General features: G+C 38.1%; 2 protein-coding genes across 2 annotated transcripts in view; one reads left to right on the forward strand and one right to left on the reverse strand.

Annotated features, from left to right (window-relative positions):
* LOC124255454 (focadhesin-like) overlaps positions 1 to 24613 on the reverse strand; it is a 531258-nt gene that overhangs the window by 482588 nt on the left and 24057 nt on the right. The gene's annotated exons all lie outside the window — the stretch shown is intronic.
* LOC124255415 (FMRFamide receptor-like) overlaps positions 1 to 24613 on the forward strand; it is an 81901-nt gene that overhangs the window by 53937 nt on the left and 3351 nt on the right. The window lies entirely within an intron of this gene.

Raw genomic sequence — 24613 nt, forward strand, 5'->3', positions numbered from 1 at the left:
TGAGATCAACTGTCTAACATCATTCTCTGTTTGACATAGCACATCATCTAAATTTAACAAGACAACTTTCAACTCAGGAGGCCCGTGATTACTGGACATTTTCCACTGATAAGGAAACTGCTCATGTTCTGTTATTGCCTGCAAGACATTTTTTAAACTCATCAAATCTAAACCCTGGTAATGATTTGATATAAGTTTGAACATAAAATATTTCATATATTCTACAAAGATCATGTTATATCATGAATATTGCTCATTACCCAAATCTAAAACCCATTCTTATTTGATTCACTGCATATATGGTTTTCTTTATTATGTCTGAATGCTTCATATGTGACAGTTATTAGTGGATCTTTAACAAATAATGACAAAGTAACTTGTCCTCAGAGGTGAGGTGAAATTGGGTTTAACGTCGTGCTTGAGAATATTTCGCTCATATGACGACGTGCATGCGTGTGTATGTGTATGTGCGGCTGCGTGTACTAGCCCAGACTGAAGCTGGTTTTATAGTGCTAGCTCACTGAGATACCATGCCGCAGTGAAGAATGAATACCCCACTCAGACACATTATACTGACTCCGAGCCGACCAGTCCTTGTTGTACCCATTAACGTCGAGCGCCAGGCAGGGACCAACAAGTACCATATTTTAACGTCTTTTGGTATGACGTCTTTTGGTCGGGGATCAAACCCGTGATCCGGGCGGACGCTCTAACCACTACACCACGGAGGCAGTAACTTGTCCTCAGATGTCCACACTAGCAAGTTTTAGGCAGACACATTATACAAATATCTGGGTCATTGTTACATAGTGTGAATGTTAGTGTACCTGTGGTGAACTATTTCTTCACAGTGTTTTTACACTGTACAGCTTCATTCTGAAGACACTTTCCACAAATAGTTGCTTTAAGGTTTCGTCTCTCAATAACCCACATATCTAAAATCAAGATGTGTTGACACATGCATTCTCTCCTTCCATACTTCTTTTGGAGCCACAGAGTACTGAGTCCATTGTTGTACCATAAACCATCACCCAGTCTGGCAGTATAATGAAGGGGGAGTCTGTGCTTCGAGCTGTTAGTGCTTAAAACAGCTGTAGTCCAATATACCTGATCTGGCAGTACAATCAGGAGAGAGTCTGTTCGTGCTTTAAAGATTTGTTGTCCACATACACATATTATAACAGTACAATGAAGGGAGATTCTGTGCTTCAAGCTGTTGTGCTTTAAAGAACTGTTGTCCACATACACATATTCTAGCAGTACAATGAAGGGAGATTCTGTGCTTCAAGCTGTTTGTGCTTCAAAGATTTGTTGTCCATATACACATATTCTAGCAGTACAATGAAGGGAGATTCTGTGCTTCAAACTGTTTGTGCTTTAAAGAGCTGTTGTCCACATACACATATTCTAGCAGTACAATGAAGGGAGATTCTGTGCTTCAAGTTGTTTGTGCTTTAAAGAGCTGTTGTCCATATACACATATTCTAGCAGTACAATGAAGGGAGATTCTGTGCTTCAAACTGTTTGTGCTTCAAAGATTTGTTGTCCACATACACATATTCTAGCAGTACATTGAAGGGAGATTATGTGCTTCAAGCTGTTAGTGCTTCGAACAGCTGTTGTCCATATACACATATTCTAGCAGTACAATGAAGGGAGATTCTGTGCTTCAAGCTGTTAGTGCTTTGAAGAGCTGTTGTCCATATACACATATTCTAGCAGTACAATGAAGGGAGATTCTGTAAGCTGTTACTGCTCCATATACACATATGTCATAGCAGTATTCAATGAAGGGAGATTCTGTGCTTCAAACTGTTCTGTGCTTCAAAGATTTGTTGTCCATATACACATATTCTAGCAGTACAATGAAGAGATTCTGTGCTTCAAGCTGTTTGTGCTTTGAAGAGCTGTTGTCCATATACACATATTCTAGCAGTACAATGAAGGGAGATTCTGTGCTTACAATTGAAGGGAGATTCTGTGCTTCAAGCTGTTAGTGCTTCAAAGATTTGTTGTCCCATACACATATTCTAGCAGTACAATGAAGGGAGATTCTGTGCTTCAAATTCTAGCTGTTTGTGCTTTGCTTCAAAGAGCTGTTGTCCATATACACATATTCTAGCAGTACAATGAAGGGAGATTCTGTGCTTCAAGCTGTTAGTGCTTTAAAGAGCTGTTGTCCATATACACATATTCTAGCAGTACAATGAAGGGAGATTCTGTGCTTCAAACTGTTTGTGCTTTAAAGAGCTGTTGTCCATATACACATATTCTAGCAGTACAATGAAGGGAGATTCTGTGCTTCAAGCTGTTTGTGCTTTAAAGAGCTGTTGTCCATATACACATATTCTAGCAGTACAATGAAGGGAGATTCTGTGCTTCAAGCTGTTAGTGCTTCAAAGATTTGTTGTCCATATACACATATTCTAGCAGTACAATGAAGGGAGATTCTGTGCTTCAAACTGTTTGTGCTTTGAAGAGCTGTTGTCCATATACACATATTCTAGCAGTACAATGAAGGGAGATTCTGTGCTTCAAGCTGTTAGTGCTTCAAAGATTTGTTGTCCATATACACATATTCTAGCAGTACAATGAAGGGAGCTTCTGTGCTTCAAGCTGTTAGTGCTTCAAAGATTTGTTGTCCATATACACATATTCTAGCAGTACAATGAAGGGAGATTCTGTGCTTCAAACTGTTTGTGCTTTAAAGAGCTGTTGTCCATTTACACATATTCTAGCAGTACAATGAAGAGAGATTCTGTGCTTCAAGCTGTTAGTGCTTCAAAGATTTGTTGTCCATATACACATATTCTAGCAGTACATTGAAGGGAGATTCTGTGCTTCAAGCTTTTCGTGCTTTAAAGAGCTGTTGTCCACATGCACATTTTCTAGCAGTACAATGAAGGGAGATTCTGTGCTTCAAGTTGTTAGTGCTTCAAAGATTTTTTGTCCATATACACATATTCTAGCAGTACAATGAAGGGAGATTCTGTGCTTCAAAGATTTGTTGTCCATATACACATATTCTAGTAGTACGATGAAGGGAGATTCTGTGCTTCAAACTGTTACTGCTTCAAAGATTTGTTGTCCATATACACATATTCAAGCAGTACAATGAAGAGAGATTCTGTGCTTCAAGCTGTTAGTGCTTCAAAGATTTGTTGTCCATATACAAATATTCTAGCAGTACAATGAAGGGAGATTCTGTGCTTCAAGCTGTTTGTGCTTTAAAGAGCTGTTGTCCACATACACATATTCTAGCAGTACAATGAAGGGAGATTCTGTGCTTCAAGCTGTTAGTGCTTCGAACAGCTGTTGTCCCATGCACCTGCTGCTCTGGCAATGCAATGAAGGGAGGGTCTGTTTTAGTACTTTTAACAGCTGTTGGTGTGTCAAGGTGTAAGTGCTTTGAACAGCTGATGCTTCAGGCAGTTGGTTCTTCAAGACATTGGTGTTTAAAGCAGTTAGAAAGCATTACAGTGCTTCAAGCAGTTGGTAGTCTTTCAATCTGTTGGTGTTTCATGTTGTTAGTGCTTCAAGTTGTTGCTGCATCAAACTATGGTGCTTCAATCAGTTAGCACTTGAAGCTGTTGGTGTTTCGATCTATAAGTACTTAAAGTGAGTGAGTTTAGTTTTATGCTGCTTTTAGCAATATTCCAGCTATATCACGGCGGGGGACACCAGAAATGGGCTTCACATATTGTACCCATGTGGGGAATCGAACCCGGGTCTTCGGCGTGATGAACGAACGCTTTAACCACTACGCTACCCCACCGCCCCTATAAGTACTTAGAACAGTTAGTGCTTCAATCAATTGTGCTTCAAGTGATATATAGTGCTTCAGTCATTACTTCATACCACTTTCACATGAAGCTACACAGTAGCACAAGCTGCTACAGATTGTGTCAGGGGGTTCAAGTAAGAAATCTTCCTTGTTATTAATCCTTGGCGTTATGAGGCATTTAGAACATTTTAGATTCAATGTTATCACAAGAGGCAAACAACAGCTCCGTACTTGTACAAACATATCAGTGCAACATGTTATGCTTTATTCAGGTGAAAGACAATGGAAATGGTCAGCAGCTTACCAGTGATTTGATGATGCTCAATAGATAATGAAGACCAAATAGCCCACTGACCAACTTGACATGTCATCTTGACATATAATAAGTTTCATGCCAGTGTTGGCCAAGCTACAACCATGTTTGACAGGAGACTATGGCCTTGAATTGGACTGCTCTGCACACAAATAGTTTTAAAGCAAGAGCCTATTTGGAGCCACTTACTGAGAAAGTGTGTAACCACAAGCATTGAGCATTTCATTTCTTGAGGCCTTGGCCTTCTCCTGACATGTACAGAAAGAAGTCCCCAAGGCAATCTGAATGTGAAAGAAATCCAAGAACGGAAATATCTTTAAATCTTTGAGTAGAGGAAAATCTTACATTTCTAGGTGTAGCTTAAGGATCAATTCATGACAGATGTCAATTATCTCTGTGGTATGAATAAACTTGTTGAGCTTGGATACAGTGCTGTGGGCTGGCATGTCTAGCTTGAACAAATAATGTCAGTGAAAAACATTTACAAGGTCAGAGAAACAAGGGACAATCTCATGGACCAGCCTAAAGGTTGCTTCACAAGATGAAACATAACTTTGTCATATTCTGCTGACAAATTCTCAGTAAAGAACAGATTCTAGTACTTTTGTTTCAGTTGAGACCTATCCAAGATTCGAGCCCACACTTTCAGAGTGGGGCACCTAATCGCCAACACACCAAGTCTACTCTAAAAATCTTTTTGAACATTTACTGACACATTCGAGGACAGAAAGGTTTGTTTTCCAAGTGTGCCACAGAGCACCTAAGACGTTTAGATGTGCCCTCCTACATGAAACTGTGCACACTGGTGGCACAAGTCTGTTTCATTAAACCCAACAAACATCATCACATGAAGGTTAGACAACAAGCAACCATAATTCTGCCACTTCATCTAAATTTAGACTGTCCTTCTGACACCAAAATATATTTTGTGAATCACACTGTGCAAACATTTTCCATGTGTTTGTTAGTTTTATTGATAGTTTCTACACAGATGACTTGAATACCCAAGTTCATATTGCTAAGGAGGCCATCTAAACATTTGGCCACCTTCATCAAATGTTTCTATCCATGATCAAATAATAATCATCTGAAACAAGCTTGGTATCTATACATTCATTGATGAAAAATATTGATTAGAGACTAAAGGATAGAATCTGTAGAACAGTATTTAGCCTTTATCATGTTGGTTCTACACATGCATCCTCATCATCCACAAGAAGCTTGCAAGGTTAAATACTGCTCTGAATAGCATCACTTACATTCAGCATACAGAAATAAGCCCTAATCATGCAGTTGGTATCATGTCACTGTGATGAACCTAAGAAGAAAGGTGAGGCTCTGAAAGACCAAAGAAATAAATCTGTGCAAATCTGGAATTTAAGCCCAAGATGAGCAAATCCTGGAATCTGCTGTACATGATGACATGAGAGTTGATCCTCATTATCAGCTTGGAACTAAGACACACGATCAACCAGGAGAGACATTATAATCACCCATTTCCATGTGTGGCTTTTGTGACAAGCAACCTTCTCATTAGCCAGGGTATCATACAGGTTCCGTTACAATGGACTCTGGACCCATATCTTTATCTGAGCGGGATTCAAATGTGATAATGTATTACACTGTAATCTAGGAAAGGTGGGACTGATACATCTACAGCATTAGGTGCTCATACGTCCTCCACATCAGGATGCTGATTCTCCTTCAGTTTCAAAGTCCTCTGAACCGGTAACTGATACATTTTCTGCATCGGGTATTGATATGCCCTCTTCGTCTAGTACTGACACCTCATCTGCATTGGCTACTGATATCTCCTCTGCAATGGCTGCTGATACTTTATCTGCATTGTGTACTACTATGTTCTATGCATAGGCTACTGACATGTCTTCTACATCGGGTGTCCTCTGTATTGGGTACCTATACCTCTTCTGTTTCTGGTACTGATACCTCTTTGGAACAGGTACTGATATGTCCTCTGTATTGGGTACTGATACCTCTTCTGCATCTGGTACTGATACCTGGAACAGGTACTGATATGTTCTTTGCATTGGGTACTGATACATCCTACATTGGGTAGTGATAAGTTCTCTGCTTAGGTACTGATACGTCCTCTGCATCTGTTACTGATACCTTGTCTGCATTGGCTACTGATACATCTTCTGCATTGGCTACTGATACATCTTCTGCATTGGGTACTGATACACCTTCTGCATTGGGTACTCATACATCTTCTGCATTGGGTACTGATACATCTTCTGCATTTGGTACTGATACGCCTTCTGCATCTATTACTGATACATCTTCTGCATTGGGTACTGATACATCTTCTGCATTGGTTACTGATACATCTTCTGCATTGGCTACTGATACATCTGCATTGGGTACTGATACGCCTTCTGCATCTATTACTGATACCTTGTCTGCATTGGCTACTGATACATCTTCTGCATTGGGTACTGATACATCTTCTGCATTGGCTACTGATACATCTTCTGCATTGGCTACTGATACATCTTCTGCATCTATAACTGATACGCCTTCTGCATCTATTACTGATACCTTGTCTGCATTGGCTACTGATACATCTTCTGCATTGGGTACTGATACGCCTTCTGCATTGGCTACTGATACATCTTATGCATTGGCTACTGATACATCTTCTGCATTGGCTACTGATACATCTTCTGCATCAGGTACTCATACATCCTTAGCATCAGGTAATGATACCTCCTCTGCATCAAGTACTGATACCTCCTCTGCATCCGGGGCTGATATTGGAACAATGTTTCCTTAGCCCAGCTAATCATCAACCTTCTCAAAGCAGTAAATGTGTGCAACATAACATGACAATTACATCCCGCCACTTGTGGCAACATCATGGCTTTTCTTGCATCACCTAGTCACCATTTCTCAAGAAATAAGATAATAAATGTGCAAACTCCATAAAATGTCAGTCACATAGTCAGCAGCCAGACATGTTCACAGTCAAATAGTTCAGAACTATAAATAGACAACATGCAATAACACAAACTTGTACACTGTAGTGATGAAGTATATATTATTGGACAATTTTATCTTCAGAATCTATAATCACTGCAACCAGCAAACTTTAAATCCTCTTGCACAACTTTTCAGTTAAGACCCTCCGGAAAGCCAGGAACATATCCCTGGATTCCTGGAACTGATGCTTGAAATGACTGCGAAAAAAAATTCTGTTCCATAAAAAAATTCAAGAAATCCCTAAGAAAAAGTGGTTGTTACATATTCAAATCCTCAACATGGCAAAGCAGGTATGGGGACTCAGAGCAATGGAGATATTCTCTGCAGTTGGATTCAATAGGAAAGAAGTTTCTCCTCATTCAACAAATGTTTTTGTTCATAAATAGCATTTGTTTGATTAGGTTAAACGCTGGAACGATAAGACATCAGTATTCAAGGAGAGGTAAAAGATCAAGTGCCCGTGATCAGAATATAACTTTTTTTAACGGACAAATTAATCCCATTCTCTCAAAATAGAGTCAGAAAATTGTAAGCGCAAGAAGTTGTGGGAGTTGCAAAGAGTGACAGTTGAGCTTCCAGGCCACTGAATCAGTTTAACGATTCATCGACCACCTGATTAAAATAGTCCAAATTAAATCGGAAAATGTAACCGTTATCTTCTTTTGAGAAACTAGGGGAATACCAAGATCTGAAATTGATCGCTGAGCTGAATAGAAACGATGCCAGACATTTTAACTGGTGGAAACATTCAAACATTGAAACATGTCAGAAATGGGGTAAAAGAACTTGTGATGGTTATTGATCTTAATGGAATAATGATTACACGGAACTTCATGACTCTGACAATAGCCCACGGCGCTGGCACACTGACACAATCCCGCTCCACAGCATCGTCACCTGTTGTAAGGAGGATAACGCCCAATTTAGTCAGAAACACTGGCACTTAACTTAAGGAAGGGTGTCACTCAGGTAATAAGGTCAAAAGGTTTTCTTTCAAGATAAGCAATAAATGAAGAATTTCATATCCAACAAGCTATTATTTACCTACCATGACTACAGTTTTAGATTTAACAAATACAACCATCAAGGCTCACCTGGATATCTAGTAAAAGTTTAAACTGACAACGGACACTTAACTTAAAGTGCCATCAGAATTGCTATTAAACCTTTCGGATGTAAATAATATATATCATGTAAATAAATTTCTGCAATGTTTCCAAGTCTGTAAGAATTAACATACTATTTACAACGTTTAAACACCTTTCACACTTTTTATTTAAGAAAGTAGAATAAATTTACAAACTAGTTCACTTTCCTCAACCTGCTACTGCAGGGACTGAAATGCCTTATGGGAATTTACAAGTGTAACAGTAAATACTGACTAGAAAAAATGGCAAAAAAGAGGTTGAAAACTAGACTCTAAAGTCTTTAACAAAATCAAGCGTTTGAAGTTTCGTGGAGCGATTAGAGAAGGTGTTTGAATAAGAGCCAATATATTTTGAGAAAAATCAAAAGCATTTTCAACGTGTGAAAATATTATGTCGAGCCCCAATACTCACTACCTATCTAATATATATTAGCTTTTAACAAAACATTTTAGAAAATTTGTTTCGCTTTTTGTACACCAATGGTCCGATTCCATCAAATAACACAGTGCTCAAGATGTTGATCTAAATCGACAATGACGTGAGTCAAAGACAAAAGATTCACAGGGTCAGTAACAAATTACATATTCTGAGTCATCTGTAAAGGCAAACAGATTGATATGAGTCCACTTAGCTCTTCCTGGGAGATATAAAACTCTGTTTCTGAAGGGCAAAACATATGCTAATAGAAGCACTGTAAAAATAACAAAGCAGGTTTCATTTCAATGTTGAAATGGATAAAACACTCTCAGAGCCCATTAGGAAATCCGGCTGTCCTTACCTATAAGGGAAACGGAAGTTTCAATAGCACAACTTACAAGAAACTACCGTAATCTGAAGCTTCCAGCAATGCTGATTCTGATGCCATTTATCACGTTGCCAGCATAAGAAGGAGATGAAAGGCTCATATAGTTTTATGTTATTGTAATCCAGTCGAATTAATTAGCCCTAGAATCCATCCCGTGAGGATGTTGGTGATGAGGCTGTTGAGTGTACAGAGGTTTAAATTCATGTCCCTCATCGAGGAAAAAACATGATGAACAATGGTACTATGTAGAATGGCATCAAAGGAACTTGACAGATCAAAGGTTTGGAGTACTTTTGATGAATTTGGATAACAAATTTATTACGGATATGATCTTTGTGATGAGCATAACGCTAATATATTTACACTGAACATTAATTTTGATTACACGTTATGGAAATTAAAGCCGTTTCAATCCAACTTGATAAAAATTGATGACTGTTTCTGTTTTATTTGGGAATAAAGTATGAAAGTTTAATCTGGACAAATATTTGATATTGAACCTTAAACTTGGTGCCATAGTGAGAAGAATTTGGGTGGAATGACTGGAACTATAGAAATGGTCAGGAATAATGGCACCAATCATCAGAAGCTCCTCCATCTTTGATCAGTGGGTTCCATCAGGGCAGAGAAAACAATGACCCACCAAACAAACAAAATCTAGAGAAATTTTGCAAAAAGATGGAATGAGATGAAATTTTGTGTGGGGAGGTGAACCTTCAAAGCAGGAGTCATTCCGTCTAAAAATGGAAGATGTTGATAACATTCATGAGCATTTTTCAGCAAGTAATTACCAAATTCAAAATTTCCGGTCAAATTTTTAACTGGTAATCTTTATTGACTGAATAAACGTTTGAAGGTTCCATTGCCCTCTGTTAGGGAAATAATTTGATAGTTGGATTTGAAAGTTGGGCAGAGTTCATTTTAAATTTGTGTGCCCAATTTTAAACCAGTCTTAGCACTTGACTACTGTAACTTCTGCATTGCAAAACCCATAAAAAGGATTTGGTGAGAATTTGTCATACTGTTGTGAATTAATAGGAACAATGGCTTGGCTTTTTTAACATAAGGAGCTATAATTCATACTCTGACATCATGCATTGATAATGCGTTTTTATTGGAGGTAAAACAGAATTGACTGTACACTTACAACATGTCTAACCTGAGCAGTTTACCCATGAAGATCCGGGTTAAAATTGGTCTTCAGCAACCCATCATAACAGGCAACTGAGGATTGGGTGGTCAGGCTCGCTGACTTGGTTGACAAGTCATCGTATTCCAATTGTGTAGAGCGATGCTCATGCTGTTGATCAGTGGATTGTCTGGTCCAGACTTGAATATTTACAGAACGCCGCCATATAGCCGGAAAATTGCTGAGTGCTGCGTTAAACAACAAACAAACAAACAAACCCACCTGAGCAGTTGGTGGTGAGTGGAGGGACAGTGAGATAAGAAGTAATCAACATCATCAAACCACTTGATAAATCGAAGCAGTATGCTGCAATCTTTTGAGTGGACAGGAACCATTTGTTCTGTCGAGTAATAATTATTTGTATTAATTGAAACACTATGTGAGTAGCTTTAACTTTTAAAATATTTTTTTATGCAGATTTCAGCAAAATGTCAGCTACAGTCAAACACCAAAGTGCCAAACTTTGATATATCGAAGCAACAGTTGTCTCGAAGTAAAAGATTGATCCTTGATGCTTTCTTCATTCAGGGTATTTTGGTTGTTTTGAACTTTGGATAACTCAATGTTCTGTAGGTCCATTCAACATTGTTTTGAATGTATATGACAGTAAATAATCGAGTCTGGAGCAAACAATCCTGTGATTGACATGATAAGCACAGATGCCATCAGGGAAGATAACATACTATCAAACAAGTCACCAACACCATCACCAACATGACCATTGGATCCATTTTGTCACCACCTAGAAAAGTGTATGTCAGCAGGGACCAACTCCAACCTGGAATCCCCAAAACACTTCACATGTCATCAATAACTTCTCCAGGAAGTTGAAAGAAAGACCAAAATTCTTCTACCGGTAGTCCTACAGAAATACAAGCAAAACTGCTAGCAAAAACGCTTTTGACAGAAATCCTTTTACTAACAGGTTGCTAGAAATCACTTTACCGACAGTTGAAAGTATCATTTACCAACACGTTGATTAAATCCCAATACCAACAGGTAGGCATACATTCCTATATCAATAATTGGCAGGAGAACAAGAATTCCTCTGCTCCTATTTAGTCCATCAGGTGGCACACAGCATATTACATCTGAGACAAGACAGGACATAATCTTGGTGCATGGCATACTTCAGATTGCAGTGGCACTAATACGATCATCACGGAAAGGACGATATAAACATTATACCATTATGGAACAAACCAGACATAGCAAGTCCATATGCGTCCATAAAATTGATGTATTTAGTGGACAACATGGCCACATGAACGCAGAAGTTATACATGAAAATTATCAACCAGATTTACAGAAAAGTACACATAAACCTCTACAGCTGCTCTTTCCATGTGTGAATTCCCTGTCCTAAGATATAAGGAAAACAGAGGTATTTGATGATTATAACAAAGCATACATGATGCTTTTCTTATTTCTATAAGCTCTTTAACAGGTTTTATTTGTATCAGTGGAATGAGGGACTCAGGTTGTACCAGCACCTGGATGGGCGATACATGCATGAGGTAGGGTCTATACATCACTCACAACAGGAAGACACATTTTTATCAAAGAACTTACTCTCAGTCACTCAATTACTCATCATGATTTTTTATATGCATTATGGGAAAGAGTTCCTTCCGTTCCCCCAACAGTAAAACCTAACTCTAAACCTAACCCTAATCCTAACTTAAAGTTTGGACTTTTAGTCATTTTTGTGAGTTCTCTAGTAATTGTTATGTTTAGTTTTGTTAATAATCTTAGTATATATTAATTTATAAATATTATTTAGAATGGGGGGAATGGGAGGAACTCTTACCGCATTACGGAACAAATATCCTCACGTATTAAAGATATAGGAATTTGATGTAAAAACGTAAGTAGAAGTATATTCTCCTTATTGACATCTACTGATGTATGTGTTTGTTGTTTAAAGCTGTGTTCACAGTATTCAAGCTACATGAAAGCAGTGTGTAAATAATTAATCGAGTGATTGAAGCTGTAAGCAACAATCCACAATGTCTGGGCGCGATGACACACAATGAAACCAAACAACAAATTAATCACCCTATCTGTGATGTCGCCATCATGACCAGCGAGGACCGCAGGGACATACTGACCTGGAATTCCCTTAGGGGTTATCTATCGATATTTAAAAGGTTATTAAGAAGGTATGCACGCTAATTCTATCACAACTGCCAATCTTGTTATTATGTTTACAAGGAGGATAACAATAAAAAAATACCCTTGGGCCCAATTTCACAAATACCAGCACATGGAGAACATACTTATGAAAACTACCTTTTTGTTTGAATGGGACAGTCATTCGGGTTTTATTTGTTTGAATAATTGCCATTTGACCTTTCATTCTTGAGATGGACATGAGGGCTGCAACATATCCACTATGAGTTGAGTTGAAGCTTTACACCGCATTGGCATTGTTTCAGGTATAGAGCAACTAATATCCACTATGAGGTGAGGTGAAATTGGGTTTAACGTCGTGCTTGAGAATATTTCGCTCAAATGACGACATGCATGCGTGTGTATGTGTATGTATATGTGTATGTGCGGCTGCTTGTACTAGCCCAGACTTAAGCTGGTTTAATAGTGCTAGCTCACTGAGATACCATGCCGCAGTGAAGCATGATTACCCCACTCAGACACATTATACTGACTCCCGAGCCGACCAGTCCTTGTTGTACCAATTAATGCCGAGCACCAGGCAGGGACCAACAAGTACCATATTTTAACGTCTTTTGGTATTCCACTATGAAGCCAATATGATACATATCATGAATAATGAATACAATAACAAGACAGAAGTTGATGTGTTATTCAATAAATCCACTGAACCAATAAGAAAATAATTACCTGACATGTTGTGACAAGGATGAAAGTGTATATTTATCACGGCAATGACCGATGACCATATAACTGTTGAATTAAATATATGGGAGCGCTGGCTAAAAACTCCCATTCCCAAAAGGAAATCATGAATGTTTTATTCTTGCCACTGCAAATAACAAATTGAATTTTTGAACGGATAAGTACTGATGCACCAAATATGCGAGAGAATAATTACAGCCCTAGTATACACATGGAAGCATGGAAGCAAGAACGGGAGAATTACACTACTGGGGCACAAGACTCGGAAACACCAATTCCTAAGGACAGGGGGCGGTGGGGTAGCCTAGTGGTTAAGGCATTCACTCGTCATGCTGAAGACCCGGGTTTGATTCCCCACATGGGTACAATTTGTGAAGCCCATTTCTGGTGTCCACCTAGGTGATATTGCTGGAATATTGCTAAAAGCAGCGTAAAACCATACCCACTTATTCACTCCTCATTAAAAGACAGCAGCAGATACTATCATGCTAAAGTTACAAGCCAGTCTATACCGAATTCCATTACATTTGCAGGATGTGCCATTGAGCAAGCGACCTCATAAAATTAATAGTATAAGACACATTTTGAGGTGAATCTTTAAAGAAATAGACTAACATCTAGTGACTGCACTGAACGTGTTTACTAAAAAAACAACGTTAAATGATATTACAGAAATATAATAAAATGGAGCCCACATACTACTTATTTCCAAATCTTTGAAGGGCATTTAGAATTGCAATGAATAAGAAAAGCAAGATTTATGGATGACAACTTCTTTATTGTGAATAACACAACGTTTTGGAGTGTATGTTTGCTCCTTCGTCACCTGACTTTTCTCCTTACGTCCAGAAAACTGAAACAGCAGTATTCTCGCCTTGACAACTATTATAGACTTGCAGGGGCTGTATTAGATAGATTTCCGAGTCTGTAAGACTGATGTACCTGGAGGTCAACCTATCTATATTCCTTCTGTGGGGGAGTTAAAAAATGTACCTCACCCAATCTGACTTCTGCAAACATGATCAGGCACCAGCTGTGATATGTTTTCCAATAAAGATGTCTAAACAGATAAGATCAGCATATGATAAAATATCAAGGTTTAATGAAAATGGTCTTGGAGAAGACAATTGAGGTCAAATAGGTGCATAATGGAATTTATGATTATACTGCTTGATAAGCTTTTTACAACACTGTTAAACCCTGATTACCTGGACACAGGTAGCGTCAGTAATGTAATTGCCCTGGAAACCAAATAATACATTGGCATGAGATCTTTGTGAGATCTCCGAAACTTAGTTTGATGAACTGGAAAGTGGAGGTTCAACTTCACTGCATTCACTCTGACAATCCAAAGTCTATAAAACAGAACCTCTACTGATACAGGTTGACAAACCGAAGCAAGATGTTAGCATTTGTTCTGTAAATGTTTTCAAAGTTCAGATCTTAATTCCTTACAGTGCCATGTGAAATATGATCTCCAATGGAACAAAATGTCTTCTTACCAAAGACCATCATACCTGACCCGTAGAGTGGGTGGGTGGGTGAGTGAGTGAGTGAGTGAGTGAGTGAGTGAGTGAGTGAGTGAGTGAGTGAGAGAGAGTGGCTAGGAAGTACAAGAATCACGCACAAACACTAAGGATATTAATAAGGATTTCTGTAGGTAAACATTTCCTTTAATTGTGTGTAAAACTTTTTACATGATGACCAATCTCTATATGCCTCTGTAGAGCTGTTTTATTTGATGTGTCTATATCCAGGGTATTCTTTCTATGTTTTGGAAAAAACTCCCTCCTTCACACATTGCAGACATAATTATGCATTTAATCATGCAAGCATTTGAACACTTCGAACTGTAAGAAAACCAGTTCTATTGTCAGCCATTTCAACTTGTGTGATTATTGTCATACCTGTTTTCCACAAATTAATACAACATTTCCGGTGGTCCCAATAGGACTCTTATGCTTCTTCATCCAAAGGAAGAATCTTTACTCTTAAACAAACTGCAAAATATATTACAACGAAACTGGCAAATGATTGTTCAAAATATTTGTCTACAAAATGTATGTTTTCCTGTGCCTAGCACCACTCCCTTCAGTCTCAGAATCATTAAATCTCCTTAACCTCAGTGCCCTAAACTTTCTCCAAACCTTACTCTTCCATCAAACATCTTGTTCACACTAAGATGCGGAAGCTAGCCCTGAAGGTTTTATCTGGAGAATATGAGTCTGGAGCACAGACAATTTAATGTCGTTTTTCATGTAATGCCATTGTCACCAAATCCCACTGCAAACATTTATGAAAATTACCCTTATTTTACCAGATGATCTGGACACCTTGGAGACACTTGCTGCTGGGTACCAGTGATGCATGAAAACACACCACAACTGCCACTATACCTGACAACAATGTTGTTTACACGTCCCAATCAAATAACAATTACATTTTTTCCATTGTTGTCGACAGTGATTGTTACTGGAAAACCTTTCCCTGAGGCACAGATGTTTTCAGTGAGGATGCTAACTTCCGACTAAGTTGTGCCTGATGTGTCTGTGTTTAATAGGATTACAAGTACATCATCTGGGGTGGGAGATTAGGCCAGTCTCATCTGGGGCGGAGATTAGGCCAGTCTCATCTGGGGCGGAGATTAGGTCACTGCTTCACACTTAATTCATGTTCTGGGAGCTTATTCCCACTTACCCACCATGACAGGTTTAAGAGACAATTAAATTGTTGTCAAAAGATATTTAATTTGTGGATACTGTATCGTACCTTAAATTGTTTGAGAATTTTTATACAGTAAACTATGGTTATCAAACTCAAAGGGACCAACAGGGAGAGTTCAGAAGTTGGTGTTTTGAATGAGAAGAGTTCTATGGATATACAACTTCTTTATTATTAAAATGAGCGACATTTTAGTGTAGCTCAGAAAACCGTTATCAAGCAAGTGATGACACCTAGTAGCTGCACAGAAATGTTACACATATTGATAATATAGAAGTTGTATATCCATAGAACTCTCCTTGTTTTGAAAACACCAACTTCTAAATGCCCCTCAAAGAAGTCAAAGGGACCACTAATTTTAGATTATTATGTAGTTCATAATGCATTTTGACTAAAAAAACAAGTGTCTGGGAACAAGAGTTGGTTAAATCTTTCAGTTTGTTATATGCGTGTTCATTATAAACATATTTTACAGTACATGAACTTATATAATATATTATATGGGTAACTGTACCTAATGGTATAAATATCCTGTTATTAACTGTATAAGTATATGATTTAAACAATATTTATTCATTATTAAATGAACGGATTGGTAAACAGGTTATAAGCCTATAGAAATACCTCTCCGAATACAATGCGATGGGAAACATTTTATATACATTCATCATTACAGACAAGAGAACACACCATTTGAGGAGTAAAAGACTTAATGAAAAAGACAGTAGTATAATTAATCAATTAGGTAAAAAATCGTTTTGTTAAGGTAAAATAGTCATGTACAGATTTTACAATATTTTCATTGATTTAAGTATAAGTATATAACATCGTCAGCATGATGAAATACTGTTATCAATCGGTGTTCACGAAATGATTAATATACTATACACCTTCTTCTTATACACTTCTTGTGCAGTAAACAGAATATACATTCCTGTGTACAATTCTATAGCTGAAAAAATAAAAAATAAATTTACATCTCTAAACAAGAGGAGTTGGGACGTGGAATAACCTCACTTAGATCTTTAGGTTCAAAGGGGCATGGGTCGCCCAATCATCTAAGGTACCTCAATAGCCTGTATACAGTTGTCTCCCCTGGGCATGCCAGGAACCGGTAATCACTGGTTCAAATCATGATAAACCCTATTTATTGTGTAATTATGTTTCAAGGTTTGTCATCACTGTTTGTTTTCCTGAAGGTTTCACTATCAGCTTCTTCCCACACAAAGGTGCCATGCCATGATATATAGAGATTATTTCATGAGCAAATGTGTCATACGACTCATACGAAACAAGTGTGAAATTCTGTATTTTCATAATTTTGCACAAGTTTCGTATAAGTCATATGACACACTTGCTCGACTGTAATAATTTCTTTACTGTTAATTTTATTCATGTACTTTGTGCATTAAAAAATGTTAAGCAAGTGTGACAGCCTTCTTCGTTGATGTCATGTTCAATTGTTTAATGACATCACAGACGACGAAATTCAGAAAGAATGGTTGCTGGGCTAAAGTGATATGTGCATATATATATTAAACTGGTCATGTTTCACCATATAGGTAATAAAAGCATATACTGTTATAATTAACATTGGGTCAAACAGACTAATATAGGTTCAGGTGAGGTAAATAACATTTCACACAAAGTGATTACTGCATTCTGTCAGAGGGCATTTTGTGATAGCTGCATTCTGTCAGAGGGCATTTTGTGATAGCTGCATTCTGTCAGAGGGCATTTTGTGATTACTGCATTCTGTCAAAGAGCATTTTGTGATTACTGCATTCTGTCAAAGAGCATTTTGTGATTACTGCATTCTGTCAGAGGGCATGTTGTGATTACTGCATTCTGTCAGAGGGCATTTTGTCATTGGGCATGTGATTACTGCATTCTGTCAGAGTGGCACATTTTGTGATTGCTGCATTACTGCATTCTGTCAGAGGGCATTTTGTGATTACTGCATTCTGTCAGAGGGCATTTTGTGATTACTGCATTCTGTCAGTGGGCATTTTGTGATTACTACATTCTGTCAGTGGGCATTTTGTGATTACTGCATTCTGTCAGAGGGCATTTTGTGATTGCTGCATTCTGTCAGAGGGAATTTTGTGATAGCTGCATTCTGTCAGAGGGCATTTTGTGATTACTGCATTCTGTCAAAGAGCATTTTGTGATTACTGCATTCTGTCAGTGGGCATTTTGTGATTACTGCATTCTGTCAGTGGGCATTTTGTGATTACTGCATTCTGTCAGTGGGCATTTTGTGATTACTGCATTCTGTCAGTGGGCATTTTGTGATTACTGCATTCTGTCAGTGGGCATTTTGTGATTACCACATTCTGTCAGAAGGCATTTTGTGATTATTGCATTCTGTCAGAGGGCATTTTGTGATTACTGCATTCTGTCAGAGGGCATTTTGTGATTACTGCATTCTGTCAGTGGGCATTTTGTGATTACTGCATTCTGTCAGTGGGCATTTTGTGATTGCTGCATTCTGTCAGCAAGGAATGATTTACAGGTTTGAATGTAGAACATTTTACACTGAGTACTACAAATGTGTATTTCAAACATGTGCCATCTTAAACCACCTCTTAGAATAGGAAGAAACTGACCCACTTAAGGAAGTGTAAATCAGTGGATATTAGTTTCTATCAAGACGATGCAATAAACTCTCTCCGTCATACTCCTACACAGATACAGATGAGGACATGATGAGATTCTTTCTGCCATGATCCTCATGATGATATATCCCAGGCTCTCTCTGAGAGTAGAGACATATCTTGGACTATCAGAACCAGCTTACAGTTGTCACTCCAGTAGTATCTAGGAATCACCCATTCATCTGAACACTTCATTGCATATCAATATATTGATCAGCTCAGAAATAGACTGACAATATTTCATTATGATACACGTCCTGATGACGACCATTCCTTCAATGTCCCCAAATTGATTGCTGATACGGCGTCTTGGATGAAAAGTACCACACATCATTTACAGTAATTGCTGAATCCTTCAAGTGATCAAGTTGATTGGGTTTTATTCCGATGATGAAACAAGCCCAATAGAATTGCTGAGGTGGCACAGCTTGTCATATTTGATCACCAGTGCTTGAATGGGGGTGGTAGAATTGATTAACACATCTGTCAATGAAGCATCAATATGAAAATATAGGATGACATCCAAACAAAACTCTCACATAAAACATTTCCGGAATCCCGTGGACGACTCCTGTAGAATGGCAATCACGACAAATGTAATCTGAGCCATGGAATAGCCTCAGAATGAGAACACTCAATAGTGCTCCCTGACAGAATGCAAGGAGACAATTCAACCATTAATTTGTTTCCTCTGTTACCAGAAACGAGGAAAGGGAGCAATTGACGACTACCCAAAATAGAGGTACAAGTCAAACATTCCCACAAATACTAAATAAGCAATGTTCAACAAGGCATAGCTTGCAGACAGCTCCAGAAACACTGAGCCTTAATATAGTTAGCATCTAAATGTCTCAATATTCGCAGCCATTTTCCAAGATAAACATTCATTGCTGACACCCCAGAACAGGAAGCATGATAATTGACATCTTTCTCAGAATAGCAACAATTACATAGGCTGTGTCTGTTTCCAGCCATGTGGAAACCTTATTTAAGATATCTCAAATTTTCATGACCTACATATAACCTTAATGCTTCAAGAAAACATATTTTTATGTTACGGTTCTGAACAGATAAGAACTGCTCACAAAAAATATTTCACCAATAAAGTCCATCCAGTTATTCCAGAAATAGTTGATTTGAATTGAAGCCTGACATCTGAAACAGAACTGTAAACATTACTTGTAGATCTGATTCTAAGAACTTTGCCGACATTATCCACAAAAGATACAAACCTGTGGCTAACTATTTCAACACAGGACATTCTACCACAGACCAGTTACATCAGATCATACAACAGCTGAAATCAGACCCTGAGTCAGATCAGAGCACAGCCAAACACAGACCCATTGAATTATGATGGATCATCGATCTCTGAACTATCAATCTGCAAAGCATGAATAAGATTTAATCCTGATGTTCCCCACACCCTTCCCTGTCTACATTACTGCAAATAGTTTACACTAAGGCCTTCACTTCATCTTTACTCAGCATCTGACTTCACTAAAAGTTCAGTTTGATGGACAGTGAGCAAAAGCAGCGATGAAGATGATGCAGATGTGTTCAGAAAGGCACAGAGCACATACCCTGGGGCATAGGCACAGAGCACATACCCTGGGGCATAGGCACAGAGCACTTACATCCCACTAACACCTCGTTGCCCGGGGCAACCATTCATAAAAGTGTCCTGTTAATTATCGATATCAGGACTCTTTGTCGAAAAGTGTCCTGATATCAGATACAAGGACTCTTTTGAAAATCTTCATTAAGCTATATCGTGACGTCATCAAGATGTGGAAACAGAAAATGATGAGTTTTATTTTCACATTGCCAAAGATATCAGTTCAAACTGAATTGAAAACATCTTGAATCAGTCAACGACCATAACTTTCCAACTAATAGAAAAGTCAAGACGATTTATCAGTTTATTCAATGCTACTTAGAATAAGATTTCCAAGGATGTTCCATCTGTTTTTTTACATTTGATAACATTTTTTGAATGTGACTTCGGATTGCCGTCATTGCCATTGTCGATTGAGCCTCAGAGTCGCGCTTGTAAACCCTCACAGCATTGCTTCTGTGGCCTGTTCTCGCCATGATGAGCTGCTCGTCAACCTTGGCGTTGAAAAGAGTTGTCGCTAAAGTGACCTGAAGAAAGAAATTAACATTTCGCTTTACAAAAATAAATACAAATGTTTTTAGTGGCACACCAATGTTACAATTGAAAAGAACACTTTTACTGGTATCAGTTTGCACAGGTAAAGTAGCAAAACGTTTTTTAAACAGGCATCGTTTGCATACTAAGCGAAAAAAAGGTTAATGACCGTCCCAATTTTCAATATCAAAGTACTTAAGTATTGGATTTTGGGATGGTCCTTAATGTTTTGGTTGAGTATATTTCACAACTTAGCGTTTCATGTACTAAAAAGTCATGAAATCGAATTGATTGTACCTTTCCTAAATGGCCAGTAAATCTTCCATCTAGACCTGCCTCGTTGCACATTGTCTTGAACATTTTCTGCAAGGTGTGTATCCCAACTTTCTGTTGCGAGTATCGCAGTTTTCCGTCCTTGGCTGCAAGAGGTCATCTGTAGAAAGGACCCTCAGCCGGTATTGCTGCCAAGTAGATCTTAAGAAGTCCCACAAAACAGCGTGGGTTGTCAGGTTGGGCGTATTGCTTGATATCCCTGAAACAAACACTTTATATTCACTCCTGGCGACTAAAAGCGTATAAATATACTTTGGCCGTGATATACTAGTATTTTTTTACTGTCGAAATGAAAATGCTAATTGAAGATTTACCACTGAGTTTTTCATGCATACTACGTTTCGACGGCTAAAATTGCTGATGAACATAGCAAGAGATTATTTTATTTTAAGTTATAGTTATATTTAAGACTGTATTTGCGTTCCTTTCATTCTCAGTATATTTGGATGGAAAATACTTACTTGAACTGAATCTTTCCACACTGCTTCAGCCCGCCTTGATTATTTTTTGTGACACGCCCAATGAATCGCACGTATTCTCCAACAGAATATCGGCCAAACTCAAATTGACTCACTTCCAGATTGGCGTGTTCATCAGCCGCCCTTAATCCAAAAACTTTGCAGTTGTAGAAGTAAACTGCATGTAGCAAACCACAAGAAGTCTCAGAAGAAAATGTTCCCTTAGCCCACAACTTCTCTTCTTCTAAAGGCGTGACAGGCTGTGCTTTGCGTGAAGAGAGTCCAATACCCTTTTGGTTGATTTGTTTCATCACACCATCAAGTGTGGCACGAAAGTTACTGAATTCGTGGTTAATATTCACATCCATGAAGTTTAGATCTGGTCTCTTACAAACGTCACGCAGGTAGCGCCACACACCGATACAAATATTGTTGACCGACAGTGCATGATACACCGTTCCATCTTGTCGTTTAATTTCACAAATAAAGCGACACATCCAGAAGTCGAGGGTGTCTGCGGGAATTTCAGCAGAGAGAGGAGGTACAAATACATACTGCTCACTTGCAGCTGTACCTTGTTGAGGTATTCGTGTGTTTCTGTTTTTCACCCAAGAGTCGTGGATGTTTACACACCATTTAGTATTCCGTTGTGTATTTTGAGGAATCCGATTTTAATGCAAAGCTTCGATAAATTCACCAGTCACAGGTTCACTAAAGTGCTGTTGCTCCTGACTAGATGTAAGTTTAAAGTCTTCTCGGTCCTCAATGTCAATTTGAGACAACAACTCGTCTCCATCCTTATCGAACTCCATGGCTAAATGAGGGTATAACACGTGTTCTGCGTTTATACCTGAATATTGCACGTGCAGGAACGCCATGCTCGTGCATTTTGGATGAGCCAATCAAGTCACTTGAGAAAACGTTTATAGTACTACAGATATCATTGACAAAAACTGGAGGGGCCCAAATAAGGTTGTGGAAATTCACAATTAAGAATTAAAAAGATATAAATTGTTTTCACTTGGTATTAATGAGATGTAAGTCACTTATTGCCATAGTATCTTCGTTGCATCGGCAGATATCAGGACAGTTTTGCCCGTGGGGCCCATCCTCGGCTTCGCCTCGGATGGGCCCCACAGGCAAAACTGTCCTGATATCTGCTGATACAACTCGGAAACTATGGCAATAACTATTACATACCCTGGGGCATTTGCTGTTCAATCCTATGAGTGTGTCTTGAATGAGATTTTCAGATATTTTAGTTTCAGGGTCTGAAGGAGACAAATATATACTCAGTGTATAACTGAATCAAGAGCAAGCAGAAAGGGTTGACATTTCAGAAAGTATTATTAGTCACACACAAAGTTCGATCGATCCCACAAAGAAATGTTCATTCCAATATTGATTATTAATCAGAAAAACAGGTGATTACCATTCCCATCATGGGAATATGAAAGAAATGATGCAATACAAATTAGTGGGAATTCAACCTAGTTCAAACCTAAGTCTGAATCAGGGATAAGAAACTCAGAGTTTTGGATGTTAGCAGGGATTTACAGGACATTCCTGCATCCTATACTCATAAATTTGATCCAAAATAATTTCTTCATATGACATCTACTGTTTAACAATGATTGGTGTTATTTCTCGTTTTTGCATCATTTATATATCATTCACATTGTACATTCATTATGACATGCTTCCTTCCATTGTATCCCGGAGCGGTATTCATATAAGCTTATGCTTGTTTACCAATCCGGCTCCTTTCTTTGGAAATAAATATGTTTAAATTATAAATATTGACAATAGACACAACAAAATTTATTAGTGCATCCACAGGGACACAGAAAAAGTCCAAATACTTTTTATACAAATTCCAATCAGTAACAATAAGTTATCACTGAGTTTACTACTAGCTGGGTTATGGTATCATTTGAAATTTAATTACTGTAATAACAATGGGATGATCATGATACACAATACACTAACAGTATTAATGATAATATTTAAGTGTCTAGGACCCCCATTTTGTTCAGAGAATGAGTCCACGGGACCCTCAAATACAGGACTCCATAAATCCCTGATGTTAGCACTGTTGTACCAAGGTGACTGAAGACAGGGAAGAGTTGTTAGGAGTGGGGGCCCAATAACATCAATTACTGTACAAATTTGATTGGCAAGAATGGTAAGTATACTTTAAGCACTTAACACTTGACTACAAAATGAGCACACATTAAACAAAGTACATCAAATGAAATAACCCCTTAAGGCTAGATACTTCAGCTAACAAGACTTTTCATGTAATATTTTGCTTAATTTCATACTCATATTTAACTAGGATCAGATTGGTTAGTTTACTGAGCCATCATCTTGTCCAACCAATGAGGTCAATTTGTTAAACTGAGTGTATTCTGGTCAGGACAAATACAGGCTGGCTTTGGTGATGCAGAAGCCCAAGATGAGGTTTCAACAGGTTACAGCTGGTTACAGCTTGGGATGGAATCATTACATGAAACCTCCATGCATTAGTGAGCGAGTTTAGTTTTATGCCAACATTACAGGGGTATCACAGCGGGGGACACCAGAAATGGGCTTCACACATTGTACCCATGTGGGGAATCAAACCTGGGTCTTCGGCTTGACAAGTGAAAGCTTTAACCACTTGGCCACCCCATCCATGCATTGAGATTTTACATCAAGATTGATAACGTCAGCTGACTAATCAAAATGAAATGATGTTTAACATAGTCATGTTTTCCAAATGCAAAGAGTCAACTCTTCTCAAAACAATCTTTTCTCAGTAATACCTTCAGACTTGAAATATTAGACTCTACAACATACTTAACTTTATTCCAATTCTATGGAACTCCCACTCCAGAGCTGAAGGCTTTCCAGGTTTTGAAAACTCTTTGAAAATCTCTTTCTTTCTCCTAATATATTTTTCAATACACAATTTCAATGCATAATTTTACATTTATCATTTTCATTATTTTCCACCGTAGCACTTTGAGCAACTCTGATCTTCAGAACTGAACACAAGATGAATGTATATTAATATTATTCCTTGACGCACTTTGAGCAGCTGTTATCTTCAAGACTAACCACAATATAAATATACATTTATATAATTACTCCTTTGAAGCTTTGAACAATAAATTTCAGAATGTTAAATTATC

This window comes from Haliotis rubra, unplaced genomic scaffold (genome assembly GCF_003918875.1).
Source record: "Haliotis rubra isolate DU_JTF1 unplaced genomic scaffold, ASM391887v1 Scf60, whole genome shotgun sequence".
Lineage (NCBI taxonomy): Eukaryota > Metazoa > Mollusca > Gastropoda > Lepetellida > Haliotidae > Haliotis > Haliotis rubra.